Raw genomic sequence first — 15,282 nt, 5'->3', positions numbered from 1 at the left:
AGGGGGGCAGAAATGGCCTAAAATAAATTTGCACCCCCAGGGGAACGACCCTTGCCTAAGGGGTCGCTCCCCTTGAGTGAAATTCACGAAGAAAAAAAAAAACTCCCTGGTGTCTAGTGGTTTCTGTCCCCCGGCCTCATAAAAATAGGCCAATCTGCCCCCAAGGGGGGCAGAAATGGCCTAAATATAATTTGCTCCCTAGGGGAGCGACCCTTGTCTAAGGGGTCGCTCCCCACCTCTAAAAAAAACAAAAAAAACAAAAAAAAATAAAAGATCCCTGGTGCCTATAGGTTTCTGCCCCCCCCCCCGGGGGGGCAGATTGGCCTAAGAATAGGCTGATCTGCCCCCAGGGGGGGCAGAAAAGGCCTTAAAAAAATGCCCCCCTGGGAGCGACCCTTGCCCAAGGGGTCGCTTCCTCATGCCAATTTCCTTATGAAAAGTAAATCCCTGGTGTCTAGTGAGCGTTTTAGCAGCCGGATTGCTTGCAATCCGGTTGCTAAAACACTCAGAGAGACTTCAAAGGGAAGGAAATTAATTTCTCTTTGCATTTGTCTTCCGTACGCGCTGGAAGCTGAGCTTCCAGGGCGATGGGAGGAGGCCTCTGTGATTGTCAGCGCGCGATCGTGCGCTGATGCCACGGGGGGTTGGGGGTGGAAGGGCTTCCCCTTCCATCCCTGCCTTGGGGGGTGGGGAGGAACCCCACAGAGGGAGCGCTAGCGCTCCCTCTGGGCTCTGTGCCCAGGACGTAATGGTTACGTCCTGGGCACACGAGCACTGTGCCTCAGGACGTAACCATTACGTCCTGGGCACAGAAGAGGTTAAATTCAGCAGTTCCACCATCTGGTCTTGTTTTCTTCTCTGTAAGATTGTAAACTCTTTGACCTTCGGGGCCTAGGATTATGCAGTAATATTGTTTTCTTACTTTTAGCAGAAAATTCTTCTTCATTTTCCTCCTCAATTGCCGAGATGTAATTAAGGAAGCAGTTTTTCCAATCTGACCACTTCATCATAGGTTTTCCTGCCCTTGGAAGAAACAGTACCGGAGGCATCAGCCCATTGTTCGACGTGGCCATTTTGAAATGCAAATATTCTGTTCACTTACTGTGAACACTGAGTTGTGCAATACTGCTGAACTACGTCTTATTTACATGCAAAAGTTCTCATCAACAAATAGGTCTAATATGAGAATATTATATAGAAATTTCTAATTTTAGGGCATGTGCTGGTAATAAATTACCTTTGATTTGATGACACTTTTAGTAGTACATCAAGTTAGAATTAATTGTATATAAGGTGTGTGCCTCATCGGAATTTGAAGATTGCACCAAGCGTGTATATTTTACCATTCAAATGGTGTGCGCATCATTGATTTGCATCTTGAAAATTCAGGAGTGTGTGCGCATCACAGACGTACGTAGTGCGTAGTACAGTGTCACCGAGGTGTGCGTATCACTGGTACACTTTCTTGAAATTTTAGTAGAGTGTGCACATTTCGATACGTTTCTTGAAATCTCAATAATGTGTGGGCATCACAGACACTCATAATACAATGCCTTTGAGATATGCGTATCACAAATATTCTTATTTTGAAATTGAATTGGGCACAAAAATGGCGGCACATCAAAGAGTACGTCCATGGCACACCACAGTGGTATGTTGATGTTGTTTCTCTGGCTCCTTCCAGCAACTGCAACATTTCCCCAGCTGGGCATCCTCTGAGGTTGGCAAGACTTCGGCCTGCACCAAGAAACAAGAAGGAATCTCCTTTGGAGTGAAGGAGCCAGTCCCCTGGATCATCAGACACCAACTGCATCAAAATCTTGGTGTGTGGGTCTGCTCTCCTCTGGAACTGCGTGGATCCTGCATCACAGGTGGAGGTTGGTCCTCCCTGCCAGCTGTCCAACTTGGGAGACGGTAAGCCCCTGTGTCTCCTTGCAGGACAGTACTCCTGTGCTCCATGACTCTTGCAACTACCAAGGATTGGTTACTCCTGCTCCAAGGGATCTTCAGGCTCCGTGTAGCCCCACCCTCCAGCACTTCATCCTGCCAAGCTCAGTATCCTCTCTGCTGCGCCAGTGACGTGGCACTCCTCTTCAGGTGTGCTGAATGGGCCTCACTATGACTTACTGTCCCTGCTGCCAGTGGGTTGCCATTGAGGGGGCTGTGGCTGCTTTTGTTAGCTCTCCTAACTTCTGAGCGTCACCTCTGGCCTTGTTGGTCCTCTTCAGCCTTGGTCCTCTTGCATTTGCCAAGGCTTGATGTTGGTTCTCCTGCATCACTGACCATCTGCGACCCGACAACCGATGTGGGACACCATCTGCACTGCTCCAGGGACTCCTCTTCATCTCCTGAGCAGCACAGCTGGTCTTCTTCTTCCCAACAACCTGGTTCTGCATCCACAGAAGGGTGGGTAGTGGCTCCTGCCACAACCGGACACTCCATCACAAACTCTGCATTCTTAGTATATGGTTTGGCCCTCCCCCTGGGCGCTCACTATTTTCTAACAGTACTACCAATGCTTGCTGTTTCTATGCTATTTACTTATTGCTACTGTGTGTGTACATATATATATATATATATATATATATATATATATATATATATATAATGTGTACTTACCTCCAGTTTGGGTTAACTGCTTATAAGTATTCTAGTGTTGTGTTACCATAATAAAGTACACACACTGTGTGGTTCTTTCATGTGTGATACGTTGTTGTGTTACTATAGTAAATTCTCCTAGATAAGTCTTGGTTGCTCATCCACAGCTACTTCTAGAGAGCCTTGGCTTCCTAGACACTGCCTACACTTCACTAATTGGGGATATCTGGACCTGGTATAGGGTGACAACACCATAGGTGTCCACCACACACCACGCCAGCTTCCTATACCTTCCTTGTAGGCAGGGTTGTATTTGTGCAGGAAGGGACACCTTCCTGCAAAAACACAATTCCTGAGAGGCATTCTCCTGTAAATGCATGGCTCAGTTTTCCCTTGATAGAGTAACATACTAATCCCTGTTTGTACATGATATGCACTTAAATACTCTTTGCGCAACTAGACCAAATCACAATAGAAAGGCATTTTAGGTGAATATTCATTAATCCTGACACGGGCTGAGAAAGCTATTCTTCTTTTGATCTTCTGAAATATATGAAAAACCTTTTGCCAAAGGTTAGGCAGTCTAAGATCGCAGTCACTAATCTTGTGATGTGAGTCAAACACTTAAAGATGGCTACCACTACATTCTTTATTAGAGCCGAGCAGGCTATTATGGCTTCCAATAAACATCTGACGAGAGGTGATTATTCTAAGAAAGCTACTGCGAAACTTCTGATGAGAGTCAAGCAGTCTAATATGGCTGTTGCTAAACTTCTGACGACAGTTGAGCAGTCTAAGATGGTTACCACTAAATGTTTGATGGAAGTCATGCAGTCTAACATGGTTGCCTCTAAACATCTGACAAGAGTTGAGCAATCTAAGATGGCTGTCCCAGATTGCAGCGCCACCCTGGAGGATTACAAACACAACCACTGCCAGGCTGATGGCTGGCGGCAGCCTTGCGATGGCAGCGTTTTGACCGTGGTGCCTCCGCCATGTTCACAATATGGACGGCGGTCCACCATGAGTCTGGCGTTCCCAGGACCACCAAACTCATAATGAGGGCCTTTGTGTTTAGATAAATAAACCAACAAGATTATTTTTAATGGCTGACAAAAATTATGAAGTTTTGATTTTGACTAGTGCCCAATCAGTTATGTAAGTTCAAAATTCCCATTTATGATAACCAAACAAACTGATTTGGAAAGGATAGCTGCAGTATTTGGGCCCAGGGCTGTTTGAGCTCTTCCCAATTGTGGCCAGATAGGACCTTCACCTGGAGACACTGTATGACACATGAGGCCCCATAAACTTACACGACATGCCAGATGCGACCTTCACAAGGGACCATTGTATGACACAAGAGGCCCTACAGCATATCACATGCCAGATGGGACCCTCACATGTGAACACTGATACATGAGGCCCCATAAACTTATACGACATGCTAGATGTGACTGTCACAAGTTAACACTGTATGACACATGAAGCCCCATAACTTTACATGACATGCCAGATGTGACTGTTCCAAGTAAACACTGTACGACACATGAAGCCCCATAAATTTACGCAACATGCCAGATTTGACATACACAAGCAAACACTGTATCACCCAAGAGCCCACATAACCTTACATGACATGCCAGATATGACCTTCACAAGGAAACACTGTATGAAACTAGAGGCCAAACAATCTTACCAGATATGGCCGTCACAAGGGAATACTGTATATGACACAAGGGGCCTTATAACCTTACACGACATGTCAGATGTCACCATCACAAATGAACACTGTATAACACACAAGGCCCCATAACGTCACACAATATGCCAGATGTCACCTTCTCAAAGGAATACTCTATGACACAGTGATAAGATGTGCCACATGGAGCTTACTTTGATGCCCCACTCCAGACCTCTAGAGCGCCGTGTAGCAGCAAGCAGTTCCATGTCCAGGGCAAACAAACTTGATGATAAGGAACAGCCCTACCCAGTCCCTCGTTCTATGGGCAAGGATCGTGGGATACATTTCCTGGTGCGGACTTGTGCTCCCAGAGCAGTGCAGAGGAGCTTGATCCACTTTAAGACATTGGGGGCGAGTCCGAAAGCTCTTAGGACCTGCAATAATTAGGACCAGCTAAGGGTGTCAAATGCCTTCTCGAAATCTAAGGCAGCGCAATCTGGAGGTCCGATTCCGTATCAAGGGCATCTATAACATGACATTAGCGCCTGATATTGAAATCTGTGACTCTGCCAGGCAAAAAGACATTTTGATTGGAATGGACAGGAGTGCCTAAGATCGGAAGTAACCTGTTGATCTTGTAGTCAAAATTGAACATTGACAATAGCTTATAAGAGCTCACCTCTAGTGGAAGGTGACTAAGGTCTTAGGGCTCTCTGTTCTCAATAGCCATGCCAGTGGGCGCCCAGGTTCTCACTATCAATGTGTTCATGAGCTATATGGGACCTATAGTCCAAATATTCGAGCCATTTGAGCTCTTCCCAATTGTGGCGATGTAAGGTCGCTAGTCGTGGGTGTGCCGCTGGATTTGTAATCAATTCTAGCTCTAGCAAACAAAGAAGTTTTTCTATCTCTAGCACACTTTAAGTGGATCGGGTGCCCCATGTCGTAGAGATGCAAAGCCCTCACATGACTACTTTCACAGCCTCCGACTCCACCCCTCTCGTGGTCCCTGTATCTGCGTTCTGGGTGATATAAGTGGAGATGTGTGTGGCTAACGTATCTCGATAAACTGTGTCTTGGAGGGCCTCAGTACATAGACGCCAACTGGGGATAATAGTTTGTGATCTCCCCCACTAAAATGAGACCTTGAGTGGATTATGGTTTGAAAGAGTTCTACTGAGATATTCGGAAGTGCGAATTGGAGGCCAACAATTAGAGTTACAGAAGAGACAGTCTAGGTATGTGTGAACCTGATGACCCGACACATAGTAGGAATACTCTTTCTTGCCAAGGTGACCCAACCACCATATGTCATGTAGATCCAACCCCCTGACCCATTGTTTAAAATGTTTTGTTTTGGACGTGCCCAGCATCGAAGGTGATGAGCGATCCCAGTCTGTATTTGGTATGCAATTCAAATCCCCTCCCCACAACCAAGGTGCTTGTGGTGTTAGCAACATAATGGGTGATACACAGGACCTACTTACCTTCAGGAGACTCCTCAAGACTTAGCAGTAGCAGCAACCCCACCGCCCCTCCCCCTCAGCGCCTTGAGACCCTCACAGATGATTAGAGCGCTTTACGAAGGCTGTCATTGGTTGATAGTTTCTAAGAAGGGAGCTTGAGCAGTGTTAAGGGTGTATAGGGATTTTAAGTGGAAGGGGTGTCCATCTAGGGTGCCCTCCACCATCACATATCGACCGTCAGTGTCCTTATTTTTAACAAAGGGGACTTCAGGGACAACCAAAATAAGAACACCTCAGGTGTAAGCTGAGGAACTTGTGCCATCTAATTGTCCACGCCATTGTTGATTGACTTTATCTAGCTCGCATTTAGTAAGGTGGCTCTCCAGAAGACAGGCAATGTTGATAGTCAACGCCTAGGGTATGCATAGATTTTGTGCGTCTGTGCCAGTGTGGCTATACCACGAATATTCCATGTGAGTGTGTTAAAAGTAGTAGTCATGGAAACCATAAGTGGGTTTCTGATGTCTTTTCTACCCTATCCTCCTGGTACCTATGACACATCCCCTTGCCCTCACATATTTGTTGAATCATCCAGACAGTAATGCATAGAACAGTCAAACAAACAGAATGAACAGCCCCCATTCCCCAGGCCTAAGCGCCGAATGGCACCATGCCAACCCCAAATAAACAAGTCAACTGGTACGTAACGATCGCCTGTAATATAATCAAGTCCATTTGGATTAGTTCGGTAGGGACAGACTAAGTGAGGAGTGGAAGTGCACATAGAGTGAGCCCAGATGGGATGGCAAGGCAGAACATCCCATTCCCTTGGCCTCATGCATCTTAATTCCGAGGCAGGGTGAGTCCTGTGCCACACTCGCTCATTGTCAGGGAAGAAGGATTCCTCATAGGTCATCTGCGGAGTGACCTGCGACCCGGGGTGGCACTGGAGGAGAGTGATCCCCCAGTTTCTGAGACGGAATCTGATACCTGCTCAGAGCGTAGGATCGCAAAAGGGTTTGTGCTGTGGAGAGAAGCCTCCGTGACTGCTCACGCTTGCTCCGCTGCTGCATGGTCTTTGGTTGGTTTCATCTTGAGAGATCTCTTTTTGTGACATCTTGATGTGGGTGTCAGCCAGTTCGCGGTCTCCGAAGCTTCCTCTAGCACACCCGCTAGATTCTTGGCTTGGAGCCAAGTCCACACATCCTCCGGGGAATGAAAAACATGGCTCTTATCATCATCAATCACACAAAGCTTTGCCAGAAACACCTGGCATACTTCAGGTTCACCTCGCAGACCCTAGCATAAGAGTTTCGTTGTCATTGCACTGCCATGGTAAAGTCAGGGTATGCTGTGATCATGCTGTTGTCAGGGCCCATTGGTATGGAAGTACTGTAGGAGTAGGTCTTGGTCCCAATAATTGAGCAGACGGGCTATTATAGGCTATGGTAGAGTGCCAGGCAATATGGGTGGACCTGGCGTGTGGTGCACCTATTGAGAAGAACTTTGGATCTTGTCTTTCAGGACTGTCTTCGATAGCCAGGCTTTGAGGAATAGTTCCATGCTAGGGCTCTTGACGTGCTCTGGGAAGCCTAAGAAGCTAATGTTGTTGCATCTAGAGTGCCTTTCTGCATCCTTCGCTCTACGCTGCAAAGTAGCAACTTCAGGTTCAACATGATTCATCTGGTCCTAGAGATCCTCCACTGTCTGCCTCACCACAGCGATAGTAGATTCTGTTTCTTCCGCCCGATTCACCAGGTTGAGATGGTCGGCTAGCAGCACATTCAGATCTAGGGATAGTGTGTCAATCAGGATCTCAAGGGAGGTTTACATGTCTAGGATAGCTTGAAGGACCCTGCCAAATTTCACTGAGTGTGTTTGAAGCGTCACCTTGAGCTGTTGGAGGCTATCCAGGGTTTTGTTAGGAGAAACAAAGGATGTTGAGGTGTCACTTACCCCTGCAGACAGTGGCACTTGTTAGGACAAGGAGACATGGTTCTTTGTGCTGAGTAGAGTGCCCTGCGTAGTGTCCGTGGAGAATCAGTGGTAGTTACCAATTGTGAGGTGGCAAAGTATGTAACGCCTTTGGCACCAGGCAAGGAGAAGTTTACAAGAGGGCCCTCCCTATTATGCAGGAGGTCTCTGGAGTGTATCGCTGGGCTACCAGCTCTATTAGGCAGCAAGGTAGTTTAGGTCAGTAGTATCAAGCGCTGGGTAGAACTGGAGCTGTGGGGTAATTATGAGGGTGCAGCATCAGGAATCCCGCACTGCCTCCTGAGCCTTTGCAGGGGGTCAGGATGTAGGCCCAATATCATAGTGTGGGAGGAGGATTCCCCCCAGAGGATTTGCAGGTCTGTTTCCCTATGAGGAGTCGGCAGATGGCAGTGTCACCTGTAGGGCCCCAATCCACAGCAACATTCAGCCCACACCTCAGGAGCACATTGGGGCCATGGTTCTCGTGGGCAAGAGTGCACAGCCGCTCACGTTGCAGCCGCAGGGGCAGCGAGGCCAACGTCCCTCCTCAGATCTCCTGCGGCCTGGCTCTCTTGCCTGTCACTGCTGTGTGAGTCTTCCTCAGGTGGCTGCCCTCGGAGTGTAGTGGCCTGTGGGTGTAGCATGGCCCAAGGGGATCAAGTGTGTGCTCTCCAGGGGTAGATGTTGAGATGCTGGTTGGATGATGGTAGGGCTCACACAGAGCTCCACGTTTAAAAGCCCAGCGCTTAGGCCATCTTGGCCATACCCTCCCAGTATTTATACTCCATCACCATTGTAAAGGAGTAAACATACCAATGAAGATTTAAATCAAGCCCTAAATTATTTTATGCTGAGGAAGAGCCAAATAGGATACATCACAGATAAAGGTAAATGGGTAAGCTGCCTCTTTTGAAAGAGTCTTATGAGAAAATCAGACAGAAGGACATGAACTTTAGTGGAGTTGTCATTCCTCTTCAGCTGTTCTTTCCTCTCCTGTCCTATTCACACTTACTCCTGAGTTGCCGCCAGTACTGTTAACTTTTGTAAGAGTGTTCTGTTCTGTGAACGAGGCAGGAGACCATTGAATCCATGTTGTGGCTGATGAAATGCATTCAGGATTACAGGTTAGTGGCCTTGATGGCAGACTTAAAGCAGCAAATACCAAGTGATAAGAGAGCGAGGGGTACACCACAGATCATTTGTAGTGGACTTGATTGGTAAGAGGTATGAGGAACTTTATAAAAAAAAAAAAAAGGCACTGTCTATGAAGGAGGTCTGCATGGAGGAGTAGAGAGAGGGAACCTGTAAGAAAGTGGGCTATTAGCTGAGGGGATTAACAGCATACCTCAAGTAATAATCACAAACCTTGTCAGGGTGAACAACTAAAGTTACTAAATAAACCTGATCTCAAATCCCTTGTAGTTATGGCACAGAACAGACAAGCTTACGTTAGAGTAGGCCCAGCAAAAGTTTAATTATGCACGAGTCATTCGAGTCATTTTAGTAATTTTGTTATTCTCTTGACATGAAATTACCAAAAATGCGTAATTACACCTGTTCATGTAATTTTGCATAGTTTGATTAAAAACCCTACCGCAGGACTACAGGAACAGTGAAAATAGTGGTGTTCTGTTGCATTTCACGCTATATCCGTAGCGTTAAATGCATCTTCAGGTTCATTTTGGACGTAAGGTTGAATTTGACACTAAGAAATTAGCACGAAATGCTGGGTTATGCGCCTCACCTAATTTTGCGTAATGTTTCTGTAATTTTGCATAACTAGGCTACAGCAAATTATGTGTGTTACGCCCACCTCTGACTAAGAGGCAATGTGTAAATAATGTATGCAGTACTAAGCAGAAATAAAGTGGAAAAGCAAAACAATGAAAATCTCTGAATGAATAAAAAAATAGAGCAAAATGTAATCAACTAAATGACACCAAAATGACAAAAGCCCAATATATGGAGCCAGAGATATGACTTTTTAAAGTTAAAGTGGTAGTAGTGCCAAGAAACACAAAGTGGCAAATGTAGTGTCAGCGTGCAAACCTATACATAACGATTTTTCTTGTGCACTGGCACTGAACGGGAGAGTGTAGCCTCTGCCAGACGTTGGTGCTCTCCATTGGACCTTTCTCTGTAGGTAATGTGACAAAAGTACAGAACGCAATACTAAAGCATTTCTGGTTAAAAAAAAACTACAGACAAAGATGTCTGTTTTAATGATTACTTAAATTGATTAAAACAGAAATGCACAAACTGTGTCATAAAGTTAAACTAATAAGCATTAGATTCAGTAAAAAAATACAAGAAAACTCAGTTGAGATCCAGTCAATGTCCAGCATAGTTTCTCCTTCGGATACAGGGAAAAGTTATCCTCCCAGCATGGAGAATTCTCACCTTTTTATAGGGCTGCGGACAAAAGCATCATACATTTAATACATTAGTACATATTTCACATGCTCATGACCAATAGGAATAAAACAAAAGCAACAGTTGATAAAGAAATACGTTCGAGGCTTTCCTCACTGCTCAAATACATGGAGTCCTATTGTTCATAACAACTGCTGATGGTACATAAAATGTGACATGGTAAGTTTTTCAGGCACCAACATTTGCTCTGTACTTGAGATGGTATGCTCTGCTAGAGTAGTCATGGGAAATTTCTCACTTGTGAAAGTCTGCAGGTCAGTAGTACGTCACAGAAAAAAACAGAAAACAGAAGCTAGAGCACCATGTTAGGCTGCAGCGTCACAGAAAATAGATGACAGAATAAAGTTATTCCAAATTAATGAAAACATTGTCTTGTGTATTATACACCACAAATGAAAAACAGAACTCACAACAGTCAATGGTCGTGGTAGAACATGATCAAGGTGCAGTTTCACACTGACAGTGATGGAGTGCAGGTCAAATATAGCAACCAGGTTCGTCCTTGGCACAAGATTTTACCTTCTGACTTCAGTCCTTCAAGTCCAATATTTCTCCTTGTTACACCTGCTCTGGGTAGGTCAAAATCCCTGGGTGTGGCTTGGGAAAACTCACCACAACGCCCATGGAACGTCTCAGTGACGCAGAGTAATGCAGCACAGCGACTTGCGCTGTTTTGTCTCACTTATATCTATGAGGCCATGCAAATCCAGAAAAGAGGTTTTGCATGGCCTCCTAGGTATGGTTTTGAGAGGCTTGCTCCTCAGGGAGTCAAAAAAGTGATGATCCAGCAGTGCAAGCCTCTCATAAATATGCCCCTTTGAACGCCCCCAGGACCTCAGGTGAAGCACTTAGAGACTTGCTGGGTGACAGGCAGTGTCCAGTCCAGGTCCAGTTGCCACTGCCCAGCTGCAGGAAGGTCCTCTCGTAGTTGGTTGTATCCCAGTAGCTTGAAAGGACAGTCTTTTGACACTTAGATCCACTTCTTTGTCCTGGGTACAAGAGAGAAGGCAGATGTCGTTCTTATCTTCCTCAGGTCCAGAAGCTGTCACAAAGTTGGTGCCTGGAGATAACACATTTATGCCTGGCACAAGCTAATAGATTGGGATAACCATTGGGGACACCATAACCAATGGGCAGAGGTTCCTGGGGCTACCCCTACCCACTTTGGGCATTTTCAAGATGGCTGAAGGGTTTGGCCGCACTCAATTTAGACTCTAAGTGTATGTGGGAAGTATACTATGGTAAGCCTAGTATCCTCCTATATCGAACGTTAAAATCCAGGTTGAGACAGGGCCTGTACCTACAACAAACTCAGAGACACAGGTTTGGTAGAACAAAGCTGAGTTTTAAGCAACTAGACAGGGAGATACACAATAATTGTTTTGAAATGTCGTTATCCTCCTGTGAAGTGTGCCCCAAATGTTATATACAAATGCAACAGATCTGTCAAATAGCTTTGACACTGCAATGTCAAAAAGAGGCTCACTGTGATCGAGCCCTGTCTGGCTGATGTAGAAAAGAAGGGCACTACACAAGTGTCAGCTAACATTTGCCTGTGATATGTGAGGCCTCTTTGAAGTGTCATATGAGAAATCCCTTACAGACCTGTCTATAAGGATGGGACATTCAAGCAGGCCGTGACACTTTAATGCTAAAAAGGATCCTTCCAGCCCCACCCTACACATTTTGTCAGGTTATGAAAAGTCATCTCTGTCCCTTCCAGTCAACCTATTGTTTGCTCCTTGGGGCAAGTTTACGCCTTTACAAATACTAATTACTGGTTGGCAGAAGTGGCAGTGCAAAATGCAGACATAGGACTCGATTTAGATTGTGGCAGGATTATTGCCGCCCCACCGTGTTCGCAGACCCAAGTACTCCGTCAAGCTGATGGAGTTATGACTACCATATTTAGATCTATGGCGGTTCATCCTCTATCCATGTCGACGTAGTGCACTCTGTTGAGCCAGCAGTATTCTTCAGCTGCCACGGCGGACTCAAATGCTGGCATATAGCACTTCAACGCCGTCGAGATGGCAGGATTGTGCAGACCATATTCAGATAATGCAGTCATGCTGTTCGTGTGCTAGCGGTGGTCCCATGACGGCGGGAGTCTGTTACAGGATCCTTGCAGCATTGTACTATGTCTGTGACTATTGGATGGGTGCTAACAGCTCACACCAGATGTATATTGGAAACTTGTGAACACCTGCAAAACACACTATAAAACACACTCCATTTCAGACCATGGTCCTTTGCCATTCCACTGCAGAACACCAAAGGACATTTTTTTCTGTTTTTGTCTCCCTCTGACTTTGTCCTTTCATTGCATTGCATATGATTTCCCACCATCTTCTGGGGGACTAGATTTTTGTTTTGGACACTTCTTATGGCAGGGAGCAGGAATCCACATTTTACAGAGAAAGAATTGTCAGTCATGGTGGATTAAATTATTAGAGTACAGCCACAATTGTTTGGAGCACAAATACAAAATACAACCATATCTCAGAAAAGGCAAATGTGGACCAGGATAGGGCAAATGTGGACCAGTATAGTGACAAAAGTGAATGCTGTAGCTAACAATTTGCGCACACAGGAGGAAATTAGGAAGAGGTTGAAGGACCTGGGGGGAAAGTGCATTCCCTTGCCTCCAAGCGCTACCTGGAGGCCCAGAGAACTAGTAGTGGTTCTCTCAGCCCCCTTACAACTATTTCCCTTAGAGGAGATGGTCTTGCAGAACCTACATCCTGAAGGCTTGACACAAATCCCTGGTAGAGTTGAGAGTTGATGGTAAGTTAAACTTAGCAGTGCCTCACTAGTCCCAAATGGAGAATTTTGCCATTAAGTTAGTCATACAGATGTTTTAAAGACCCTTATCAAGACATAACAATCTAAACTTAAATCTTAAAATTATCTTGTTTGATCCAAATTACTAGCATCATGGTTGTATCTATCTTTTCAACAATGCTCAATAGGTTTTGTCAGGTTGTGTGTGGTTCTCCTTGGATCATCCCTTGCATTTGACTAGTCCCTTGCTTCATCTCAATGTATGTTGTAGTACTAAAAAAGCAAGTTCTAAACTCCAACTATTTGTACATGGAGGAAAAGTGTTTGTGTTTTTTTCACCTATTTACATTACTCATTTATGTTTGTACAATTCTTTTAATGTGTGTTCATTTTCACTATTGAAATTTAAATTGGAATGTGTAACTCACATATGAACAAGTATTGTCAATACTGTTAACAAATGACTACATCTACCATGATGCCCTGATTTTGTCTCTGGAAAACAATAGTGCAATGTGATGTTGTTCAACCTTTCTTTTCTTCCATATATGCACAAATGTCAAAGTTTTTATAATTCACCATTTCATGCTATGTCTGAAAATGTAATTTGTTGTGTTGATCTAGTATGTATCTCACCTTCTTGTTACTCCATTGAAATGATGTAATTGCTTACATTATTCATAGTTTGTTGATTCAAAGATTTCCAATCATGTTCTGTGGCATGCTGAATATAGGTAGTATTGATACACAACTTACTTTGCAGTGTTTGTATGATGACTGTTAGAAATGGGGTCTTTGGTTGGCAGTCAGCTTACCCCCTGTCCAAGCAAGGACCCTCACTCTAGTCAGAGTAAGTCACACACAATCCAAATTATCCTGTGCCCACCCTCTGGTACCTTGGCACTGAGCAGTCAGGCTTAACTTAGAAGCTAATGTGTAAAGTATTTGTGCAATAAATCATACAATAACACAATATAGCATCACAAAAATGCACCACACAGTGTTTAGAAAATATATAGTATTTATCTGGATAAATGCAGGTCAAAACGATCAAAGATGCAATAAGTAAATGTAGAGATATCACTGAAAAGTGATATAAAGTGTCTTAATTCTTTTAAAAGCAAACAAAGTCTCTTTCAAACACAAAGTACGTGGTTCATGTGGAAAATCTCCACAAAGAGCCGCAGAGGAGGAGATGCATGGAAACAAAGGGGTTGCGCGTCGATTTCTTGGGCCACACACGGCAATGCGTTGTTTAGTTTTCACGCAGGGACGGCTGTGCGTCGATTTCCGGTGCTCGGTTGTGGATCTTTTTCGGGTTGCGGGGTTTTCAGACGCCCAAGGGACGATGCGTGGATTTCCTGAGCTGCGTCAATTTGATGGGCGTTGCTTCGAATTTTCTACCCCACAGCAGGCGCTGCGTCGATTCCTATCTGGAAGTCGGGCTGCATCGTTCCTCTTCAGTTGTGCGTCGTTCCGGTGGGTCGTTCACCGAATTTCTGGTCACTACACTAGCGATGCGTCTATCTTCTCGCTGCGAAGTCGGGCTGCGTCGTTCTGGATCAGTGTGTGGTGACATTTTCACCACAGTGCAGGCTGTGCGTCCTTTTTGGCAGGTTGTGTGTCAAATTCTGCCGCACAAGGAGTGCTTTTTGTAGAGATTATGTCTTTTTGGTCCTGAGACTTCAGGAAACAGGAGGCAAGCTCTATCCAAGCCCTTGGAGAGCACTTCTTCACCACAGCCAGAGAACAGCAATGCATCAGGGCAACAGCAAGGCAGCAGTCCTTCACAGAAAGCAGTCAGGTGAGTCCTTTGGGTAGCCAGGCAGTTCTTCTTGTCAGGATGCAGCTTCTGGTTCCAGTTTTCTTCTCCAGGAAGTGTCTGAGTTGGTAGAGGGCAAGGACCCTGTTTATATACCCAAATGTGCCTTTGAGGTGGGGGAGACTTCAAAGAGTTGCTTAGAAGTGCACCAGGTCCCCTTTCAGTTCAATCCTGTCTGCCAGGGTGCCAGTAGGGGGTGTGGCAATGCTTTGTGTGAGAGCAGGCCCTCCACCCTCCCAGCCCAGGAAGACCTATTCAAAATGCAGATGTATGCAAGTGAGGCTGAGTATCCTGTGTTTGGGGTGTGTGTGAGTGAATGCACAAGGAGCTGTCAACTAAGCCCAGCCAGATGTGGATTGTAAGGCACAGAAAGATTTAAGTGCAGAGAAATGCTCACTTTCTAAAAGTGTCATTTCTAAAATAGTAATATTAAATACAACTTCACAAGTGAGCAGACAATGTATGAGGGCAGCCCCAATGTTAGCCTATCAAGGAAGCAGGCCTCACAGCAGTGTAAAAAC

General features: G+C 45.2%; 1 protein-coding gene across 1 annotated transcript in view; it reads left to right on the top strand.

Moving 5' to 3' along the window:
- The window catches only part of LOC138283954 (E3 ubiquitin-protein ligase TRIM11-like), a 222,606-nt gene that overhangs the window by 27,796 nt on the left and 179,528 nt on the right, over nucleotides 1-15,282 (top strand). The gene's annotated exons all lie outside the window — the stretch shown is intronic.

This window comes from Pleurodeles waltl, chromosome 3_1 (assembly GCF_031143425.1).
Source record: "Pleurodeles waltl isolate 20211129_DDA chromosome 3_1, aPleWal1.hap1.20221129, whole genome shotgun sequence".
Lineage (NCBI taxonomy): Eukaryota > Metazoa > Chordata > Amphibia > Caudata > Salamandridae > Pleurodeles > Pleurodeles waltl.
Note: the sequence above shows the minus strand (reverse complement) of the source record. Positions and strands in the feature narration are given on the sequence as shown.